The sequence below is a fragment of the Bombus vancouverensis genome, chromosome 1, assembly GCF_051014615.1.
Source record: "Bombus vancouverensis nearcticus chromosome 1, iyBomVanc1_principal, whole genome shotgun sequence".
Classification (NCBI taxonomy): Eukaryota; Metazoa; Arthropoda; class Insecta; order Hymenoptera; family Apidae; genus Bombus; species Bombus vancouverensis.
The window spans coordinates 24,471,913-24,481,196 of record NC_134911.1 but is presented as its reverse complement, the minus strand read 5'-3'; the positions used below and the strand labels follow the sequence as shown (position 1 = coordinate 24,481,196).

General features: G+C 46.3%; 1 pseudogene; it reads left to right on the top strand.

The window, feature by feature from the left end:
- The first annotated feature begins 4,506 nt into the window (after positions 1-4,506).
- On the top strand, positions 4,507-9,033 carry LOC143303198 (uncharacterized; annotated as a pseudogene).
- The last annotated feature ends 251 nt before the right edge of the window (positions 9,034-9,284 follow it).

Sequence of the window (9,284 nt, the reverse complement as noted above, 5' to 3'; positions counted from 1 at the left end):
CGCCTGATGGATATCTCGCGATAATTAGTCGCGTCGATTTCCAATCGCCGGTCTGTCTGGACGAGCGCCATTTCGCTGAAATGACATCGCAGGCAAACGAATCCTGGCGTTACTTCTTTTATGGACCAGGTATATCCGACGGGGAACAGATAGGGCACGAGAATATTCTCAGGTATCCGCCGTTACGTTCACGTTGTTTCACGAGCCGAGGTATTTTATCTCGATCGGATTATACCGCTTTAAAATAACTTAGCCCTGACGGCTGTTGGACGGTCGATAATCGCGGTAATCGTTAATAAAGTTGTAACCTCGTTGTCTCTATTCCCGAGTGTTTATAACGCTGTTTGAAATTCTTTCGTTTGAAAAATTCTGCGCATTTCCGGATGAACGGATGCCGAATTTCGATCGTCTGCCAGTCGAATGATAATCGCGCGCGTGGTGCTCCTAAAAGGAGTTGCACCGAATATAAGGTTGCGGCTAACCAAGCCAAAGCCCCCTATGAAACGTCCAATATATATGTACGGTGAAGGGAAATTACGTTACACGGTGCTATCGCGTAGTTATCTGTCCCGATGACAGCACATAAGACATCCTATTTACTCGAAAGCCGACAATTGTGTCGCGATGTCGGGCCAAAAATATATTCAAAATGGCTGGCTATCGAATTCGGATCAGGAGGGTTAGGGTTAGGGTTAGGATAAGAGTTAGGTCTAGGGTTAGGTTTGGGTCGCGCGACATTGGCTAACGGAACAATAGACGAGCCGACAGCTATTCCGCGATCAAGCAATTGGTAATCGCGTCCAACCAAGGAGCTGCGAGTCCAGATGGAGGAGAATAGGCTAGTAGGTAAACAGTATAGCCTACAAGAAGGTTGCCGGCAGGGCGTCCATGTATCGAGGATAAATCGAAGATCACGTCGCGACGCGACTACCATCGCGCGTCTCGTAATGACACAGCCGGCATGTAACGCACGTATTATAATAAATTCCAGGCTACCTGATTATACGTGACTACGTGAAGCGAGCGGCGGCAGCGCCACCGCCAGCACCAAGTAAATTTGAAATCTGTCACGTGGTTGAATAACCGTAATCAGGTCGGCTGAAAATCGTTCACCACGTGACCGTATTATACGAATCGATTTTGCGCCCGTTTGCACACATTTACTTTGACTTGCACGTATACCAGGCATTCGCGTATCGCTCGTTTCTGTACATCTGCCACTAAACGGAGTTTAGATGACGAAACGAGAAGCTTATCGGCGGAAAAGCGTTATCCGCGTGAGTCCACGGAGCCTGGGGATCCGCTGCTTCTCGACGGTCCTTGAGGCAAACCGTTCTCTTCGGGATCCTCTGACCCAATTCGTGCACGTTGCCAACTGCGTTCGTTCGACCACGCTTTTCAACGGGCAACGGTCGACGATAGCGTTCTACTTTAGCGAGTAGAAACCGAAGGACGCGTACTTGTCCATCTCCTCGTCCACAACCGGCCAGCGTGCCCGTTCTTCCCTATCGTCGATTTGAAATCGCGGCTACGTAGTCGAGCTCACGGCCGCGAACAAATCCTACTTTCACTGTTATTTCCCCACGAGAACGATCTTCCTTTCCGTTTGCTTACTCGCTTTACTTCGATACTTACATTTCCCTCTCTGGATCGTCGAGTCCACGATTTACCGGATTCCAGAGGGTCGATCGAACGAGAAAAGGAGATTCCTTTTCTTCGACCACTTTGCGACGAAAGTGTTATCGAAGCCTTCCGGCCGTTAAGAGGTTTTTATTAATGCCGCTCGGTTACCGAGCAACTTCGGTCGATCGTAAACGAGGCATTTTGGGAGAACTGGCGGTCGACGATCTCGAAATTTTTACAACGCAGCGTGCAAGCTTTCTCCAGTCGCGTGTAAAAACTTGCGTTTTACAACCGCGAAGCAAGAAGGAAATCGGATCTAGGAAAGTTTGGCACTCGATCGTTCGTGTAACAACATATTTTTATTGCCTTTCATTTTCGGGGTTAGGTATTACGCGGGGCCATTTCGAGCGTTTCGTTTTGAACGAGTCGGCATGCGTTCGACGATTCGTTAGTTGAGCGCCGCGTCGGAAGCGATTCCTTTTTGTCCTTCTTCTCTGTTTTTTCTTTTCTCGCAGTCGCTTCGTTAGTAGGCGAAACTAGGACGCGCGGTCGTATTTGCCACGAACAGAGGCGACAGAGGAACAGAGACGTTTCGTTGCGACGCGAAAGCTGGCCCGACACAAGGCGAACAGAATTAGTAATTGCAAACTCCGCCGCCTGGCAAATTCTATGTGTTTGCAAGCAACATTATCTACAACAGATTTTCCGGATAGTGAAGAAAGGAAGAAAAAAGGAAAGCTTCGCGGTCCACGGATGATCGATAAACCTATGAAAACGATACGTTTCTTCTCGCGGCATCTAATCAACGTTATATCGTTTTTAACGTCGAGCCGATAAAAGTCGTTGGCGTTCCCGTTTCGCTCGAGAAATCGAAACGCGAGCTTTTCGAGCCTTAACGAGGACGAGCATTTCAATAACGGAAATCTGGTAGCCCGAAACCAGAGGAACAACGAAAATCAGTAGATTTTGGGGTAATGCTTCCGCTCGGAGGACGTCTTGCTCGAAATCATTAAAACTTGTACGAGACGTCTCCTAGTCTAGGCAGCGTATTCATCTTTGAATAATTTCAACCGTCTTTGACCGCGCCCACCGTTGAAGGTAACGCGGTAAATCTGAAAGCTACGGAAACGGATCAAAAAGCTGGCGCTGATGATATCCGACGCGAGCGACCGAAGCCGGGTTGTTAAATGTACGAATATTCGACTGTAAATATAGCGTAAATAGTGAAGTCTACAGCGGGACGATCATAATCTTTTGGACGCGTTGCGATTCTCCGAACGATTTAATTTTGAGAAATAGTTTGTATATTTAAAGAAGACTATACGCGACGATCAGATTCGCGAATGATTAGAAAACGTGGCGATGATGGGTGTAAAAAGTAGCGGTTCGAGTAGGTGTTACTCGATTGGAAACGTTTCATACAGTTGTTTGTTGGTCGGCGAATCCGTTATCACGCGGATCTGTCGTACGCGAGTAAAATGTATAGCGCAGAAGGAATCATTGTCGTTTGAATTGCAACCACTCGCGTTGCCTCCATCCGTCTCGAGCGCATTACTCCGGTGCGAAATTCCGGCGGATGTATTTGGTAGGGTTCACGAGGAACAAAGTTGTTGGTAGAACTTGGCGAGTCCCCATGGGCGATACCACGGTTCCAAACTGTCAGGATGGGGAGGTTCGTCACGAAACTGCTGGTTACATTTCGTCCGAACTGCGCGACGCTCTCGAAATGCCGTTCGTTGCTCCGTTCGAAGCTCGTATCGCCGCTTTTCATGCTCGCGGAGTTTCCAACCTGCCTTCCATAATGCACCGTTTCCATCTTCTACCGGTGTGTATTAATTATTCTTGACATCGACTCGATCCCGCTCTCTTTCCCTCCCACCGATGCTTCGTTAAGCTTCCGCGCAAACGAACCTGCCGCGAATCCCCTCCTTCGTTCTTCCGATCGCTTCGATTCATGGATTCGCTCAACACGCTCCAGCTGCGGCAACCCCGAAATTCGTAAACAAAGAGGTACCCTTCGCCAAACAACAGATCAACGACGACACCATCTCGGTTCTAGTAAGAGGACATAATTACACAGTGACGTATACAAAAGCGCCAAAAGAAGAGATCATTAGCCATCCGTGGTAAACTCACTCTCTGCGGAACAAGCTAATGACATTCGACGAAATATAGCCAATAACTTGTGTTTATTCGACCATTCGCGAAGAGACGCGATCGCGAGAAAGCACATCAACGGGAGTCGTAAATTCCCGTTACGATTAGATAATCGACGCCACGAACTGATCGATCCACTTATCTCTGTTACGATAAAAGGGGTGGTTCAATTGAATTTACACCGAATTAGCAGGTATAAATTAATGTTTATTCCAACAACTTATCGACTAAAGAGATATATATTGATAAGGTATAATTGAGTTTCGATCGATAGCCAAAGTTACAGTGTGTAGTATGCGACGTAAGCTTAGATGATGACGGTTCAAAAAATGCATAAAGACTGACTTTCTGTGAAGATGATGCTGCGGTGGAAAACTTATGATGGGTGTGTCTAACGCACGGGACCATCGGATTTGTTGGTGACAATTTTGGCTAGGAAAGCGAGGGCAGTAGACATTGCTTCTGATTGGATGATACGAAGGTCGGTGGACTAGGAAGGGTCTTAGCTGCCCTCGATAGAAAGTTGCTAGTGGTAAGCATCGTACGTGAGAAAAACTAAACCTTCCCGTGTCAACCCGTAGTAGACAATAAACTTTAGAACACGATTTAGTAAAAAGATATTTGTTTGATCTGGAGGACCTTAGCTATGAAAATGCTGAGATTTATAGTGGGTCCTTAAAACTATAAATCTTAAGCGGTAATAATATAAGTATAAGCGGTAAGGATATGTGGGCATCTGGTTGCCATCTCGCAGGCGGCGTGTGGCCTGATCTAGGTAGAGTGTCGCCAGACGTAACAACTTGCGACAGGACAAGAGCCATATGCTCAATTTGACGAAACAGGAGCTACATTCCCTTCGACAGATGAACGAAAACGAAGACGTAATTGTGTCATCAGCTGACAGAAGCAACACTATATAATCGTTGCATCAGCCTCTTAAACGACGGCTCGTACAAAAGACTGTAAACGGACCTGTCACCGCAAAAACACAAAATCTGATTAAGAATTGCTCTCTGCCGGAATTACACCGAGAATCCCTTACATGCAAGAATGTACTTTCTTCCAAAAATACATTAGAATTATATTCCTCTTAGATCCATCGTCCGTGGCATAATTTCTCACATCCGAAATATTCTCGCAAACTTCGATGTCACCGTGTCACAGTTCCCAAGAGCGCTCATTCTCGATACCTTCGACATCGTGAAATCCCTCCCACGCTTTCCATCCGACCTAGTGGACACTGCCTCGCCAGTTCACATTTCTCTGTAAACGATAAATTTTACGAGCAAACATCAGGAACCGCTATAGGCTCGCCTGTATCACCCATCATCGCCGATATCTCGATGGAACATTTTGAAACACAGACCCTCAGAGAGACCCGCAAGGGGCCAACAATATAGTACAGATATGCAGATGATAGTTTCGTTATCTGGTCACATGCACGTGACGAACTATACCTATTCTTAAACCAACTAAATAACTAACTAAACGCACAACATGCAAATATCAAATTCACTGTGGAAGTCGAACAAAACGGAAAGCTACCTTTCCTCGATGTGCCCGTTTGCAAGGAACCCAACAACATACTAGGACACGAAGTCTACAGAAAACCGACCAGCACCAACAGATACCATCACGCATGCCAGAAACAATCTGTCATCCACTCGCTAACATACAGAACTATCAAAATTTCGGACAAAACGTATTCATAAAAAGAACTGAATACGACGAGGAATGCCTTACCGCAGAACGGATACACTGGCAGATAAATTAACCGTACCCATCAGAAACACCCATCACAAGAACAAGACCCGACTTGCATTGCCGTACTGTCGTACCTACATTCAAGGAGTCGCAGAACAAATAGAAAGAATCCTCAACGAACATAATATCAGAACCGTTTTCAAACCACTTGGATCGGACCATTCCAGGAACTTGCAAGATTCCTTGCTCCTGCGGGAGGTATACATTGTACATAGGAAAAACCGGGAGAATAGTCAGTCAAGGAACGAAGGAACAGCAGACAAAAATTTGCTTGAAACGTTTCAGTTAACCAATCCTGGCAGAGTATCACATCGAAGCAGGTCGTTCGATATATTTAGAGAAAGCAACTGTCATTGCAGAAACATCCGCATACTTTGCACAGGAATCACCGCGAAGTAATCGAAATTTTGAAACGTTCGAACTCGAGCGTGCGAAGGAAGATTTTCAAGGAAGAACCTGATGTTTTTAAGGTTAAGAACCTGATGTAACCTAGTCTCGACTATAATTCGCAGCGTAACGACACATCCAACGAGGATCTGGAATCTGTTGACTAATGCGTTTCCCGCAATATCATTGAACTAACAACGTTATTTGCAAGTGTTCTTCTTCAAACACACACATACATACACACATGCACAGAGGCGTATACGCAATAAACGGATGAAGATATAAGTTTGTCCGAGCAATATCGATCCTCGGACAGCCTCTTGTTAGATGGCCCCCCAAAGCAGGAGGAATAAAAGGAACCATGTCACAGGAATTTCAATTGGAACTCTTCCAAATATCCCGTAGCTAATTAAGAAGCAAAGCAAACGAGTGTTGCGTCATCGTTACAAACATAGCGCTGGACGTTACAAGGTCCCACAAAGTTTGATTATACCGAATTCTCGTATTCTCGAACGCGGCATCAAAAAACACGGGCAAAACGAAAGCTCGTCGTAACTGGGTGATTCCTATTTGTTACCCAACTTGCTCTTGACTTTTAACTTGACAACTTAAGCTGTTATTTTGGATCGTGGTTGGTCACGAGCCAACGTTCTTACGAGTCGGAGAATTATGCTATTCGGTTGCGTGTCGTAATCTTCTTGGTTGCTTAAACACGGATGGTTTATCAATTTCGACGGTAGATGGGTTTCCTCGATTTGGACGGCATTTTTCCATTCGAGTGATGCATCGGTTGCTCAGAGGTTGCTCGGGTTCTGCAATGAGATGTTCGACCGCGTTGAAAAAGATCTTATTTCCGATGGGAATGCGGCTAGGATGGCTGCTATCGCGAGCGAATGTTTACACCGGTCTGATAGATTGCCGTGGTTGCGTATCGGAAAGGGGACCAGTCAAGCTGCCGATACGTTGCGCCGTACGGCATCCTCGTCCAACCAGATCCCCTAACACGTCAATTTCCAACCCGCGATCGCTAGTAGAGCACCTCGAAAAGCGTCATCAGAAACTCGTTTAGCACCAGCCGATGATTTCTGCCGCTCTTCATGTACGTGCCGCTTAGATTTATCTGATATTTATCAAGCTGCTGACTCGGTACCTGGTGTTCTTCAGTGGCGTTCGGCACTGCCATTCTCCGCGAAAACTGAAAACTATGCGAAACATCAGGCAACGAATACCATATCTTCTGGCACGTCACAATGACGCGTACGACTTTTGTCCATGATTTCTCGAACTATAGTAAATAGCCGAGCGCCCGATGGAAAGTGTAGCGCGTCAAAGGTCACGACAGGAGTTGGTTAGAGAGCGCGTTCGTTAAATCTTTATGCATGAAAGTTTGGAAGTATAACGAGTGTTTGGATAAGAAGTCGAGAGCCTGGGAATGAAATAGCGAAAAGCTTCGATGGCGACGATTGGACTGCGTTATGTATTATTCAACATCGCTTTGAGGATGCTATTAAGAAGAATTGCCGAAGTACACAAATCACAAACGAAGGACAGATTCTCGATCCGCCGTTTGCGATTGGGAAGACGCGTATAGAAGAGGAAGCCGTCGATCGCAATATTAAATATCGACGAACCGTCTATTCTTCCATCTCGTAGCAACTCATTATACTGTTAGAAGCTCGATTCCATTGTAACGTTCCTCAGGAATCGCTGGGATTACGACGCAGACCTTCTCTACTCGCTAAAAGTCTCTCATTCGAGTCTAGGGTCGTTTCCCGAGAACTGGCATTATTCGTGCTCGTTATTTCGTCCTTAACGTCTTTATTTTTTCTTTTACGGGCAAGATTGAAAGTAAACGAAATTATGGCGCGTCAAGAGCAATGCGTCAGCGCGGCGCGATGCGATGCGATGCGATGCGATGCGATGCGATGCGATGCGATGCGATGCGATGCGATGCGATGCGATGCGATGCGACGCGACGCGATGCGATGCGATGCGATGCGATGTGATGCGACGCGATGTGGCAAATGCGTGACGCGTCTAACCCCGGACAAAAACTACATCGAAACGTACGGAATAGAAAAAGAACAGGCCGACAGGGAATAACAGTAGAGCCGGGGAACTGACGAAGATGGCCGACAGATAAATCGATGGTTTTTCGTCGGCGCAATTTCTCGATTCTCCGCAGTCTCGATACAGAACCGGATGGCCGACTAGCTCTCTACCGCGTGATTTTTAAAGCCAAAGCTTCGTTGGGCGGCGAAAGAGAAAAAAAGGAACACAGGTGGAATTCCATAGAGAACCATTTGGAGATTACCAGAGACTGGCCCAGACCATACTCGACCGAATCGTACCGTTTCGATGATACGCGAACAAAAACGTTTTCGGATTGATCCGATCGACGCGACGTCGAGAGAGAGAGAGAGAGAGAGAGAGAGAGAGAGAAAGGAGAATAAAAGTTGCTTGAAATTGTACATATAAGAGAGAACGACAGGTTTCGGAGTACTCGAAAGTTCACGCTTTGTCGCTGTTTCTTACGTCCGCTGTATTTTCCCTTGACGAAAGACCGAGACGCTACCGAAATAAATGCAGCCTCGTTGCGAGCGTTTAGCTGGAAAGAAGAACCGAAGAAAGAATTCAAGTTTCGCTTTAAGCTGAATCGCGCGCCCTCCTCGCGAAGCAACACGTTCTCATCAGGCTGTTGTTTGAAAGTTTGCTGAGTAGAGTCTCGCCGTAAACCAAGCTCCAGACGTAAGAGAACGTAAGAGAACAAAAGACCGAGTATTTGGAGGGTCGTTGCGAATTATTCATTCGCTGCTTCTAACGTACGAGTTTCTTCGTGGAGTAATTTCGTCTATTTATAAAGGACAACACGGTTGTCCGATCGTCGAGCACCTACGATACATCCCCCTTGGCTACGGAACGTTCTGCGCACACCTCTGTCACTGTTTCAAGAAAGATCAGAGGAAACGATCGACGAGCTGCTATCGGTGGAACTGAAACAATATATAAAAGATAATATTGCCAGCAATTTGTTAGGCGGCGCAGAATAAAAGGAGTCTTCAACTCCTTTTAAGAAAAAACTCCAACTCCAAGGAAAACAAAAAAAAAAAAAAAAACAGATTCTCGCAACATTCTGGCCAAAGCCTTCTTTTGTTCCTGCATGGATAGAACTTGACGAGAAACGTCGGTCTCGCGTTACCAGTTTTACATGTCAGCTTACAGAAACGAAGACTGGTTCGCTTATATCATTACGATGTCAAAGTGTCTGGTACAGGAACGAGTTTGACGTAGTTGCTGCGACGCGGCAATATCCCCTCGTTGGTGTTCCCTCGACGTCAAAGTCCATAACCGAG